Source organism: Cebus imitator, unplaced genomic scaffold, assembly GCF_001604975.1.
Source record: "Cebus imitator isolate Cc_AM_T3 unplaced genomic scaffold, Cebus_imitator-1.0 Scaffold75, whole genome shotgun sequence".
Classification (NCBI taxonomy): domain Eukaryota; kingdom Metazoa; phylum Chordata; class Mammalia; order Primates; family Cebidae; genus Cebus; species Cebus imitator.
In genome coordinates, this window is record NW_016107390.1 from 4,232,261 (window position 1) to 4,246,384 (window position 14,124).

The following is a 14,124-nucleotide window of genomic DNA, read 5'->3' on the forward strand; positions in this document are numbered from 1 at the left end:
CAGACGCCGCCCCGGCTGGGGAAGGGGGTGAGGGCCGTGGAAACACTGAAGTAAGGGTTTTCCATTATTAATCACTCAGTCAATCACGAGCTCCGGCATCGCTGACCAGCTGTCTTTAAAGATCCTAAATTTGTCCTCTCCAGACTTGCTAATTCACTGAGGCCATTATCCTCATCCGTCCACAGTCGGCTTCCTACAGCCAGGAGCACACGCACCCATGGAACTGCTGGCTTTGGGTTAAATTTGGAGTTGAACCACTACCCAGAAGTGTCCTGGAAAGAAGGGAGACGCGTGCCCTGCCTCACCGTCCACACCCATCAAAAGCACCAACAGGCACGTTAACTCGGATTCTCACATGGAAAAGGCAGTAAAGCTCACGGTGCATTTCAACCTGCAGGATACTGCGCTGCAGACCTCAGGGGCTGCCCTCAGCTCGGGTTGTCCTAGGGCTCCGAGCACAACGAAACACTGACATGGCCAAACGTTTGGGCCTTCAGGTTGGGACAGGTTCCTCTACACAAAAGGACACGCACGTGGGCACAGGCACCAATGCCCCCGGGGACCGGCGATGGTCCCTTGCCCTCCTCCCACCCTGCTCTGCCTACACCACGTTTCCCACTGGGTTCCCCCCGCCCTGCCCCCCGCCCTTCTCAGCCTCCGACGGATTTGGCTGGAGTCTTTGGTCAAGGGGCCCGAGCCCCCAGCCTTGGCACTTCCCCAGAACGCTCCGTGACTCCCAGTTTTCAGCCACACCCAGCGTGGTGGCGTGGTGCTGGTCGGCTGGGGCGCCCTACCTGTGCCGGGGAGGTGCGGGCAGCAGCTGAGACCCTCCAAGCCGCAGAGCCGGCATTGCGCATGCTCCCAGGACGCCCCGCCCCCTGGGCCGAGTGCCTCCGACTGGCCACGCCCACAAGCCTGCACCTGCCCATGGGCCTAGTGCTGCCCGCAGGTTCTGGAGAAAGTGTAAGGGCTCAAGGACGCCTTAGCGCCTCTTTCGGGGACAGGCGCTCCCACGACGGCGAGCCTGGACAACAGCCCGGCCCTGCCCTGCCTCCAGGATCAGGCTGGGCTCAACAGAACAGCAAAGATCTTCCACCCAAGAGTGTGTTTCCCTGCGTGTGTGTTGTCTACGTGGTGATGCTCCAACACCCCACCTCTTCCCATCGTCTCTGATCTTGGAGGAAAAGGTTTCCTTCTGGCGACACCTAGGGCATCGCCGCTTTGAGAAGCCTCATCCGTCCCTACCAGTCCCCATCCTGCTGGGGCTGAGGCAGCCTTTCCTGGGAGCTACTCTCAAAGCCACACCACTGGGGCAGATCACAAAAGCTCTGCTCCACCGCCCCCAGAGCCTGGGCTGTCCTCAGCAGCGAGGGTCCGGAGAGAGGAGGACTTCCCAGGCCAGGGGCCTGGGGAACCTGCCTAGGCGACCCTCCAACACAGGCAGGAGGCCGCCATTCATCTGAGAACCCTCCCTTGCTGTGGGCCCAGGAGTGGGTCCCGTTGAAGAGACAGAGATAGTAACAGCTCTTTTCCTTGAGAAGCAGACAATCTGATGCTTCTGTATTTAAATCAGGCAGGTGAAAAGCATCATTAGCCCTTGAGCTCTGGACCCTAAAGTGGTTTTTCCCCTCCCATGAAGTCCTGCCTGTGCAGAGAGCCACTGGCTAAGAGCGACTGACACAGCAGCCCCGTGGCTTCCTGCTTCCTCGAAAAGAATGGAACAGAAACGTGACAAATGACACCATGACATGGCTCCGGGGTACGAAGGTGCCAGGAGACATGTGACAAATGACATGGCTGCATGGCGAGAAGGTGCCAGGAGCAGCCATTGTCTGTGGTCCCTTGCCCTGTGCTTGAATCAAATGGGATAATGGTCTTTTGGATGGATGGGTTCAGTATGTGGTTAGAACTCCTGAAAAAGGATGGAAGCACATCCAGGGCAACAGGCAAGGCCAAAGCCACTCTCACAGCATAAATGCCGGTCATGGCAGGCCACCCTGGCTCCACCTCCAGCAATGGGGCCTATTCTGGACTAGACCTCCCTCCTATGGAGCCCTCAGAACCTGGAGGAGGCTTAGTCCAGAGTGCTTTGCAAACTGGGGGCCTGGGAAGGCCATAGCGATTACTGGGGTGGAGGAGGAAGGAGACCACCCAGACATGCTGAATCAAGTGCCTGGGTGTGAGCCCTGCAGGACAGCAGGGGACCAGCTGACCAGGGTTTCCACAGAAGTGCCCCTGCTGTGAGGAGTGAGTTCCCTGAGACCACATTCCCAGCTAAGAGCTGAGGATGGAGTCCAATGGACTCATTTTTTAAACCAACATGAAGACTTCCAATATTATGAATATTGGGAAAAGAGATTTTTTTTAAAGTTACTTATTTTTGGAAAAGCCTTCAACCCTGCACGACCCAGCCTACCCTTCGTGAATGGATGTTTCATTACCATGATTCAGAGGAGATTTCTTGGGGGTTTCCCAGCCACAAAAGCTCTTTTCTCTTCCATGGTGGTTCCTGCTCGCTCGTGTCTGTGGTCCTGAGTTCACCTATTCATCCAGCCACAGCTCCACACAGCAGCACTGATGGCTGCTAAAGCCTACTGAGCCATGTGCTTACTGCACTACCATTACCTATGTAAATTTAACCGATTAATCAATAAACTAGCTATTACATTCGATGATTAATTAAAAATTCACTACAGTCCTAGGAGGTACACACTAGAATTATCCCCATTTTACAGATGAGAAAGCAAGCTGAGCCGTTAACTTGCACAAAGTCACACAAGTAATTGGTAGAGCTTGGAGTCAAATCCAGGCAGCACCTGGTGTCCTTAACCATTGTTAATGGTGGTTAACTCACTGAGTTAATTCACCAAACGAACCAATTCTTGCTAAACACCTCTTTTTTTTTTTTTTTTTTTTTTTTTTTGAGATGGTGTTTGGCTCTGTCGCCCAGGCTGGAGCGCAGTGGCATCATGTCGTTCACTGCAACCTCCGCCTCCCGGGTTCCAGCGATTCTCCCGCCTCAGCCTCCCAAGTAGCTGGGACTACAGGTGCGTGCCACCGGCTCATTTTTGTATTTTTCATAGAGACGGGGTTTCGCTATGTTGGTCAGGCTGGTCTCGAACTCCAGCCGCCTCAGCCTCGCAAAGTGCTGGGATTACAGGCGTGAGCCACCGCGTCCAGCCAGTAAACACCTCTTAAGGGTCAAGTACTAAGGTAGGTACTGAGAATGATAACTGCTTCCTGCTCTTGGGAGGTTTGCGGCCAGTGGAGGAGAGACCCACTTGTAAAGAAATGTGCTCAGCTCCAACAGGACCCCGTGAGGGAAGAAGCGGTCACTGTTACAGATGGGAGGCCTGGGAGGGCTTGCGCCTGCCTAGATACCCGCCCCTCCCCAAGGCCCGTCATCATCATGTGCTGAGCACTTACTTGTCAGGCACTGTATGTATTGTTTATTTAGTTCCATGAGGCAGGAACCAATTATTATGCCCACTTCAAGAATGAGGAAACTAAGGCATAGACGACATAAATTGTTCATTCAAGTCACTCAGTGGGCAAGCTGGGATAGAAAGGATGAGTGGGTGGTGTTCTGGGGGGGCAGGGGCGGGGCCTTCCCACTTCGGGGCGGCAGCGCAAAGGCCACTGGGCGTCTGGAAACTGCAAGCAGCGCGGCGTGGCTGGAGCAGAGGCTGCGGGCTGCCGGGAGGGAGGTGACGCTGCACTCTGTGGCCAAACCAACAAGTATGGACTTTGTCCTGCAGGCAATGGCAGTGCCATTTACGGGACAGAGGATGGCAGGAGGGACCCGCCTGGTGGAGAAGTTCTGGGGTCAGGGCGAGTCCGAGGTACCTGCGGACACGCAGTTGCGCAGCGTGGGGTTTAGGATGGGCGAGCTGAGCTCTAGCTGAGTGGGCCAGACCTGCTGGGAGGGGATGCCATGAACGTGGGGGCCAGATTGCCTGGGAAGGGTTGGCAAACATTGTCAGTGTGGGAGGGACCCTTGCTAAAAATGCGATCTCTGGCCCGCAGGCCCCGCTGGCGGAGAAGCTCTGCTGCAGTGAGAGAGAAGGACGCACCCCAAGATGGGGCTTTAGGGAACCGCCGCATTCAAGGGCTGGCAACGGACAGGAAGCTGGAGAGACACCGAGAGTGGGATCCTGGAGGGAGGAAAGCCGGGAGAGAGACCTGGAGGTCCAGGAGGAGAGGTGTCGGGGAGGAGTGGTCAGTTTGCGGGAAATACCACCTGGTGGCCGAGCGCCCACGGAGGCTCCTGCCTGGGGCAGAAGCCAGATGACGGGGCTGGAGGGGGGTATTCTGGGGAGGGGCTGGGCTGCTGGGAGGCCGCAGGACAGGGTGCGGAGGGTGGAGCCACTGGAGCTGCTGGGCAGGAGGCCCTGGAGGAGAGAGAGGCAATCTTCAAGGCAGAGGAGGGCGCCCTCCGCAGAAGACTGGGACCCTCCTCCCCAGGCCAGAGGGGCGGCGGGCGCGGTGCTCGTGCTCAGCAGCCTCGAGGATCCCCCAGGTAGAGGGCACGACTGTTTGCTGAGAAACGGGACAAGGCTGCCGGGAGGCCGCTGCGGGGACGAGGGCGCCGGCGGGAGGCAGGGACACGTTGCCAAGCCGAGGGGGCGCGCTCGGAGGAGGGCCTGGCAGCCGCCGCCCCGAACCCTCCACCTGCGGCCTCCACCCGCGCCGGCCCTCGGCCTGCAGGTCCTTCCCCTCTGCGTCGCCGCAGGCCTGGAAACCGCTTTCAGCGCTCCAGTCTCAGAGCAACTGGCATTTGGAGACAGTGCAATTCCTTCTTCTGTGTGTCTCGTATTGAGCCTTTTCTAGGAGGCATTAGGTAATGAAAGGGGCGAGGGGGGCTGCCATCATGGGGCCTGCGAGTCTGTTGAGGCAGAAGCAGCCCCCCACAGCCTGCGAACCACACACATGGCGCTCCATGCAGCAGGAAACAGAGACGGAATTGCCAGATTTCAGAGCTCAACCCAATTCAGACCCTTCTTTCCCCCGCCCATATCTCATCCTTGCAACAGGCAGGGATTGCATCCTGTCCCAGGGCCCCCAGGATGCAGATGGTATCTTCACAGTGGGAGCCGTGGCCAGGCCCCATCGGGGCAGGAAGCCAGTCCTCCTCCAGGAAGCCCCTGTGCTCCCCTGCCCTCACAGCAGAGGGTAGGGTCCGCCTGTCCATGAGGAGCCTATTTTGGGGAGCCTAAGCCCAGGCTGGTGTGGCTGTCCTCATCTCAGGCACAGGGTGCATGTCCTTCAGAAGCTGCAGAGGTACAGCTGTCACCCCTGCCTGGGCAGGACTGGGGACCTTAGGGGAGAAAAGCAGCCACCCATAAAGGGGCAGAATGGGCAGGACGGGCTCCCCTTGCATGCAAGGGCATCACCAGGAATTTCAGGCGTGTAGGGGGCAGCAGTTGCCATGGGAACAAACAGGCCCGGGCTTCTCAAGGCAGATGCCAATGAAATCACAGGGGACTCGTAAGTGTGCTGGGCCAGGCAGGCCTTATTGGTCCAGCAGCCATTCTCTAAGCCACACCCTGCAAGCATGATCAGAACCAGCATTTAAAAAAAATATGCAAGACTTCAAGATAAGATGGAGCAAGTGGTGAAATACTAAACAACTTTATAGAGCTGAGTGGGCTGTGGAAAATATCTTATGCAAAACAGAAGCGGTGCAAGCTGCCAGCTCTGGTCCTGTGCTTCAGACACTCATTTGCTATGAATACTGTGAAAGCAAATGAATACATATATTTAAATTTTTTTATGTTGTATGTGATACATACAAAATATATGCAATGTATAAATAAGTTATGAGGTATAATAACCAAATGAACGCTTGTGAACCTAGCACCAGCACTGTGGGCCACTACGAACGGATTCCTTCCCCAGAGGTGGCCCATATCCTCATGCGTGTATGTTTTTCAGTTGGAGATGTTGCTTCACTCCACAATTTCCCCTGGGAGCTACCTACAGACTACTGTGGGAGGCTGTTGTTCTTATTGTTTTGGGTTTTGTTTGGTTTTGGTGGTGGTGGTAAAGTCTTTTGTTCTGAAATGTTTTCGGACTAGAGCCTCTTTGCTGTGGTCACTCTGACGACAGCAAAGATTTTCCTTCCTCTTCTTAGAGAAGTGTTCTCAAAGTGCTTAGATTCGCAGTTACCCTGGGAGAGGCATCTTCCTCGTGGAAATGAAGAGCATTTTTCAAACAACATATGGATTTAAAAGGTGCAAATATGTGAACTGTAAAGTATGCACTCACTTTACTACGCTCAGCAGTCTCCTCTAATATTTACTGAGCATTTACTAAATGCCCAAGATGGTAAGCATTTTACATTCCTTAAGTAATTTAATCCTCATAACAATACTACAGGATAGGTGTTATCATCTGCATTTTATGCCGGAGAGAAGCAAGGTGCAGAGGTGTGACTGTCTGCCCAAGCGCACCCAAGGTAAGGCGGAGCTAGGATTACCTAAGCCACCCAGGACAGGACCCCACAGTGTGACTCATTGCTCTCCTTCTTACACTCTGTCCTGGCCTCTCACGCCCCTACCCTTTGGTCCCATCTTCTCAGGCACCTCTTCCTCCTCCATCAGACCTTCAAATGCTGGTGTGACCCAGGCCTGGGCTCAGCGCTCTCCTGACAGGAGACCTTCCGCCTGCATGAGTTTTAAAATCTACACTCCTGGCTCCAAGCGGAGAGGCCAAGGATCCTGAGCCCTTGATCTCAGCCTCAGGCCTCTCCACTGCGTTTCCAAGCCTGCCTCAAACTTGCACCTGACACAGTGGAGTCACCTCCCAATGCTCCTCTGTGTCCCTCTCTGTGTCCCCCAAGCCACCATCCCCACAGTTCAGTCTCCCAGTTCCACAGATGAGTCCTCTAGGCCCTCTGAACCTCTCCCTCCCATCCCATCCCACCCATCCATCCATTCCATGACCTTCACTCCTGAAGTCCAGCTCCAGCATTTCATATCCAGATTCCCACAAAGCCTTCTCACAGAGCTGCATGCTTCCACACGGCCCCCTGGAATCCATACTCCCCCAACAGCCAGACTAGAAGGACCTTGCAAAACAAAACTCCAGCCCTGCCTCTTTGCTTGATGATTATCCATAGCTCTAACCTGAATCCTATGAGTGCTCAACTTGAAATTGGGGACATTGATTTGAACCCCTATCACAGGCTAGCTATTTTACCTTAAGCCTGAAGCTGAGTCTCTTTCTCAGCCTCAGGTTCTCCACTTGTAAACCTGAGAAAGTGAGATCTCCAGACCTCCTGACCATCAACTCTGAGGGTGGGGCCCAGCAGCATGTGTTTTAATAAGCCCTCTGGATGGCTATGATGAATTCTTAAGTATGAGAACCACTGGTAGATTCTAATTCACAGTATTAATCACACATACAAAATTAGTTCTTCTGGAGAATAATTTTTGTGTGGCTTCAATTTTCATCATCAAAACAACCAACTGTCTCAATGGAAACTATCCTAGTCTGCTCCTAAAATGCTTTGGCATCAGTCATGAGAGCTTAAGCAAATCCTGTGATCACTTTGAATCTGTTTCTTCACGTGTGAAATGAGAGTATAAAACTAGAAGTCAGGTCCGCAAGCTTCAGACTACAGGCCACTGCCCGTTTCTGTGTGATCTGCTGCTTGACAGTGATTTTTACATTTTAAAATGATTTTTATGGCCGGGCGCGGTGGCTCACGCCTGTAATCCCAGCACTTTGGGAGGCCGAGGCGGGTGGATCACGAGGTCAAGAGATCGAGACCATCCTGGTCAACATGGTGAAACCCCGTCTCTACTAAAAATACAAAAAATTAGCTGGGCATGGTGGCACATGCCTGTAATCCCAGCTACTCAGGGGGCTGAGGCAGGAGAATTGCCTGAACCCGGGAGGCGGAGGTTGCGGTGAGCCGAGATCGCACCATTGCACTCCAGCCTGGGTAACAAGAGTGAAACTCCGTCTCAAAAAAAAAAAAAAATGATTTTTAAAAATCAAAAGGAGAGTAATATGTGAACACTGCATGAAATTCAACTTGCAGCGCCCCTAAATAAACTTCCGTTGAAACACAGCCATGCCCATTCATTCACGTTTTGTCTCTGCCTGCTTTTGCCCTCTAACGGCCGAGTCGCTGCGACAGAGCCCATATGGCCACGGAGCCTACAATATTTGTTACCTGACCTTTTAAAGTTCGCCAGCCCTGGGGCTGGAGGACGGCTAAATCCTCCCAGCTCCATATTTCTACAATCCTATTACTTTACAGATTTGACTATGTTCCTATCTTCAAATATCGTCAGCTACATACATAGCTATACACCTTGTCACCAAGGTGAAGTTTTGAAAACACAGTTACTGCTCTAGGTCATTAATTCTGGTGAATAAACCACGTTGATGTAAAGTTGTATTACTTTGTTCCAACACTTAACCATTGCTGTGGCGTTTTACATCATTCCATCTCATGAACGAGGTCCTACGGAATCACCGAGAACAAGCAGTGTGCCAAAGCAACCGGAATGCGATCTAGCCCAACATCCTCGCTCAGAACATGAAGGCACTTTTAGTGGCTGGTTTGCTGTTTAAATTTCCTTTGCCTGGCCAGGCGCAAGGGCTTACGCCTGTAATCCAAGCACTTTGGGAGGCCGAGAAGGGCGGATCACGAGTTTAGGGGTTTGAGACCAGCCTGGCCAACATGGTGAAACCCCGTCCCTACTAAAAATACAAAAATTAGCTGAGCGCGGTGGCGCACACCTGTAGTCGCGGCTACTCTGGAGGCTGAGGCAGAAGAATTGCTTGAACCCGGGAGGAGGAGGTTGCAGTGAGCCGAGATTGCACCACTGCACTCCAGCCTGGACAACAGAGTGAGACTCTGCCTCAAAAAAAAAAAAAAATTCTTTGTGTAAATCTACCTTATTCAGTAACGGTTTGAACAGAGGAATCCTTCCTGAGGACTGTGCGTGCTGCAGAGGCACACACCTTCATTGAAGGGGTGTATGTCCTGTATGACCCCTTCCCTGACTCATTCTCAAAGATTCCCAGCTAGCATCAGCTGCCTGCAGAGGAAACACGGAGGCTTCTTGGGGATGCCCCCAAGTGATGGGGGATCGACTCCTGCTCTTCTCATCAAAAGAATGTTATGTTAGGGCTGAGAGGCACATCAGAGAGCATTCAGTTCAGCCCATTATGGTGAAACCAAGAACATATAAGTGACTTACCCAAGGCTGGGCTGCCATCTGGGGCTAGAACCCCCATCTCTTGACTCCAAATCCAGTGATCTTTGCAGCATCTCAAAATCCTTTTTTGAAAGGCCTGACAGTCTTCTATTCCATGTTAAACATAAGAATTTAAGGGAAGGACCCTGAGAGAGAATGTACTGGGCAACCTTCCCAGAAGCAACTGACACAAGCTCATTTTCAAAGGCCTGGGGGCCTGAGAAGGGAAGAAATCTCTAGACCAGGACTCCTCTGACGAGCTCAGTGAGGAGAACCAGGTTTGATTTTAATTCTTTTAAAATTTCCAAACTATTGCAGATTAATGGTTTTGCAAAGTACAATAAAAAGGAGGAAGCTGTGTTTGATTGCTTTGAAACCTTCTGACTCAATTTCAGCTCTTGCCTCATCCCAGACCAGTAAGAGTTTGAGGACCACACTCCGGAAACCACACTTTGAGCCACATTGATCTCATCCACACACTGGCATTGGCATGAAGAGGCCAGGAGCTCGGAAGACCACGGGAGGAAACAAGTTGGTGGTGGGCTCCCACTGCCACAGTGGCCCCCGGTGAACCTCCAGTGAATGTGCCCATGGCCAAGGGGACACTTTGAGCTCTTCAAGCTGCAGCACTGCCGCCTCCAGCAAAACCCTAAAGCCTCTGACAATATCACCGAGGATCTTCGCAGACCAACTTTTTAAAACAGTGCTTCTACCAAAAAGGAGGCACGGTTTCATGTGAAGGCAATTAGATCTGTTGTATCACTACCTTGTTACCTTCTTAAAGTACAAGTGCTATCTAACCAAGGCTGAGTTTGTAATACCTTTGGAGGACTGGGCCTGAATAAAGGATCCTGACACCATGAAATGACAGTGACAGGAGTTGACGCGTCAAGAATCTCAGACTTAGAAGAGCCTAGAAGACCATCTGCCTGAAGCATGAGTTATCTTACTCAGCTTTGTCTAGAGCAAGAACAGAGTCATGGTGAGGATAGCCTCCGCGTGCAAAGGAAATGGGACAGAGGAATGAAAATTGCTGAAAATCGGAATCTTTGCAGAGTAGTATCCATGCTGCATGTACCTTGAGGCCACACAGAAGCACCACCAGGAAAACCCACACTGCCGCGCACCATACCCTACCTCACCCTAGAGCCGTCCTTAAAAACTGGTTTCTGTGGAAGTAATGTCACATTTATAAAAAATTACAAGAATATTACAGATAATACCAACATACCCTTTATTCAAATTCACCTATTGTAATAATTTTGCTCCATTTGATTTTGATTTGTTATACTCTCCTGCCTTTGTGTGTGTGTGTCTGTGTGTGTGTGTACAGAACCAGTTGAGAGTAAGCTGCATGCACCATTGCCCTTTTATCTTATATGCTACAGTGTGTATTTCCTAAGGATAAAGATATTTTCTTACAGAACCACAGAATATTACCAACTATGGTAAATTTCACATTGATCTAATAGCTTCATCTAACCTACCAAATTGGATTCTAATCTTGTCGACTGGCCCAATAATGTTCCTTTCTTCCCGACCCAGAAAAGATCCTTCACACTTAGTTGTCATGTCGCTACTTAAGACTTCTTTAACCTGGAATGATTACAGACCAGTTTCATTTTGTTGAAGGCTATTTGCAATCAAATTACCAGTAGTCTTAAAGGAAGACATGGAGCTATCAGACACATGGAGGTCCTGCTCAGTTGCCATCCTGGGTTTAGGGGCACACTGCTGTGTTTTCAGGAAGTTTCTGTTTGAATGAGGTCTTCCTGGTGCTCCCATAGACTAAAACCCTCCTGGAGTGGTCCCAGAGCATGTGGAGTTCCACAGTGGGGTGAGGTCTCCTCAGTGTCCTTCACATTTAACCATTCTTGGGACAGCGAAACTGGCCACAGAGGTGTGATGGAGTAAGAGTGGGCCCACGGCAGCTAAGTAACCAGATTCAATCACTACAGCGCACTTATTGGCACACATCTTAATTAGGTTTTAATGCAAGTAATTTGATAACAACTCCTGGCCATCCACTACAGAACTGTCAATGCTGAAAGCTTTTTATTTAGCTCCTCTTCTGTCTAAACCAAGGCAGCCTCCCCGCTGACCCTTGTCAAAGAACCCCATCTGCTGGTTGCCACGGTAACTGAAGGCGACCAATTGAGCTGAACAGAGTGACTCAGAAATAAAATCTGCAGCCAAAGGAATTCTGCAAAGAGCAATAAATCATTTAGTAAAAGGGGTCCTCCACACAGTGATGAGTGTTGGGATAATATGATGGCATAACTCTTCCAGCTAGAGGGTCCATGACAGATCCGCGTGATTAGACCTGCTGGAGGTTCATTTGGTTTCTACTGGGCTCCGGCAGCAGACGGGATGGAGCCTGCCCAGTTGTGTGCCACTGTGGGGAAGAAGGAATAAGCAGAGTCCATTTTTAATATTTGGGCTGCAAAATTTTGATTTTTAATGAGTGGCAAGAGAACCAGTCTAGGCTTCCAACACTCCTTCCTGTTTTTCAAAAATAGCACTCATTCTGTGAATGCCCTGCTGTAGCCCAAAAACCACCTTGAGCTTGAGGAAGGTGACAAAGAACAAATACCAAGATGGCTTTGGAATATGCCAGTTTTGCACCATCTCTCAATCAACATTTAGGAGTTCCAACCAGAAACCCTCTATGTGCACAAGCCTTGCGTCCTTGTGAAAGCAGGAGAGAGCCTGGGATTCAACTCAGAAGGCCCAGAGGATCTCCCAGGATGGCCTGAGAGCGGCCAAGGGCTTTGCCTCTCCCCAGGACTGGGTTTCTGTTGCTTACGGAGCACAATACACATCCTTCCTACATTAAGGTTTCCTGAGTGAGTGGCACCAGAGGGAAGGGGGCGCAGAGGCCTTCCTGGGAGCTGCTCTCGGTGACAGTGCACAGTGGCCCCTCACGGCACAGGCCATGGGTCCCAGTCACCGCCCCGCTTCTGGTGAGCACCTGCTGGTGGACTAGGAAACCCCTGCAGGCAACAGAAAGACCCCGGCCTCAGACATGCTAAATCATCCAGACAGTGTTCACTGCTATATGCCCGTGTCTTGGCTGTGCTGAGAGACACAAGACTTAGTGGCAGGAGAAGCAACTGCCCTGATAGCAAAGGACAATAGGAGAGGGGCTGCAGGACAGAGCTTAGGGCCTGTGCCTGCCTGGAGGTGGCCTGCCCTGCCAGCTCCTCTCCTCCCAGGCAAATGCCGCCTTCTACAGAGGGGCATTGGCAGGATCCAGGCATTCTCCCAAACCCTGACCCACATGGCAATGGGGTACCCGATTACTAAGTCATCCCTAGAGATAATTTTCTGCTTCAAAAAGAGCAACTGCTAAACAGAAGGTACATTTCCCCCCATTCTAAATGCTGCCAATAAAATGCTTCAGTCTCGGAGTTTAGTGAAATTCCGTTAATGGAGTTAGGAGCGGCGGTGCGTGCTAAGGACGAGCCTCCTCCCATCTCAGCCAGTCCGGGGAGCGCATCTCGCCGAGGCCACGCTGCGTCCCGCGAGCTCCCAGCCCGCCTTCCACCCCACGCTGGGCAGGGGCGCTTCTGCAGGTGGAACGGACCGCAGGGCTCCACGTGCGCCTTCCGCACGTCAGCACCTGCTCTCCGGCCACCGCGGAGCACTCCAGGCTGGAGACGCCTCTCTCCCTCGCCGGCCAGGGTGGCCTCGGCAGCCAGCTCCCAGCGGCGCCGGCGGTGCCCGGTCCTCTCCACCTCCCGCCCACCCCGACCTCCCTGCGGCTGCTTCCTCTCTGGATACTAGGCCCGGGCTCGGCCGAGCCCCGCAGCCCCGGGAGAGGCCGGGAGCCCGCACCTGGAAGGCAGCCGGCCGGGGCTGGGGGAGGCTGGGTGCGGAGCATCTGGCTCAGGCGACCCCGTGGGGGCTCGCAGGGCCTCCAGACTTTGGCAGAAGGAGAGGATTAAACCGAGATGGCGGTTGAGAGGAGGAGATGGGTGAAAGCTTCATTAACTCCATGCTCATGTCTCAAGTTCTTTCCCCTGAGAAGCAATGAGTAAAAAGGTTGATTTCCCCGCGATGGGAAAGGTGCTGCGTGATTACATTGGCTTTTCTTACCTTTTAATTCCTTATTTGTAAACAGATGAATCATTGTTTGTCAATGATCATGGAGGACTCAAATTTTAATAAATAGGAAAAAAGAATCTTGGCTAACAGGCCAAAGAAATATTGCCACCCATTTAAATTTCTATGTTAGTGATTAAGCTTCTCATGTGACTTAATTGAAACTGGCAAGGATCTGAAGAACTCAAAGAAGTGAACATAAAAAGGTCCTGGGCATGACAGTATTTCCCCCTCAACTCTCCTCCAATAACCAAACTCATTTTTAAGACCAATCCTAAAACGTGCCATATAAAACAGGGCTTCCTGATTCCATAAAAATATTTTCAGTAAGTACTGCTTTATGACAGTTGTTCATACTTGAATGCCTTTTCCCTCTTTACAAAGTTACCATTTAGTTTCACTTCTGAGCCCTACTTCCAGTTCTTTGTCTCTGCTCACTCTCCCGCTTTCTCCTCCATATTTCAATTCCCAGACACTCTTGAACTTTTGCACACGCTGCCAGTTTGAGCCTGCACAGAATAATCAGTATATTAATTCCACTCGGAGACAGTGAGATTTTTCTAACACAATCTGCCCAACCTGAACTCTTTCCTTCAGAAACACTTCGCCTTTAAAAAGAAACTTCCCAGCATGAACCTCATAAGAAGCGACATGTAACAGACAGTGCATGTGGCGCTGGGCATGCAGCTCAGAATTAAAAGAGAATTTTTTACTTTGTTTCTTCAGTGCCATGTGCATAATGTACATGTGGATGAAACTGACATCAGACATTTAAAGCAAAAAGGGGTGGGGGGAGGGGGATGTG

The 14,124-nt window shown here is 51.6% G+C and overlaps 1 protein-coding gene across 5 annotated transcripts in view; it reads right to left on the bottom strand.

Moving 5' to 3' along the window:
* Nucleotides 1–14,124, bottom strand: part of SDCCAG8 (SHH signaling and ciliogenesis regulator SDCCAG8) — a 251,444-nt gene that overhangs the window by 11,125 nt on the left and 226,195 nt on the right. The window lies entirely within an intron of this gene.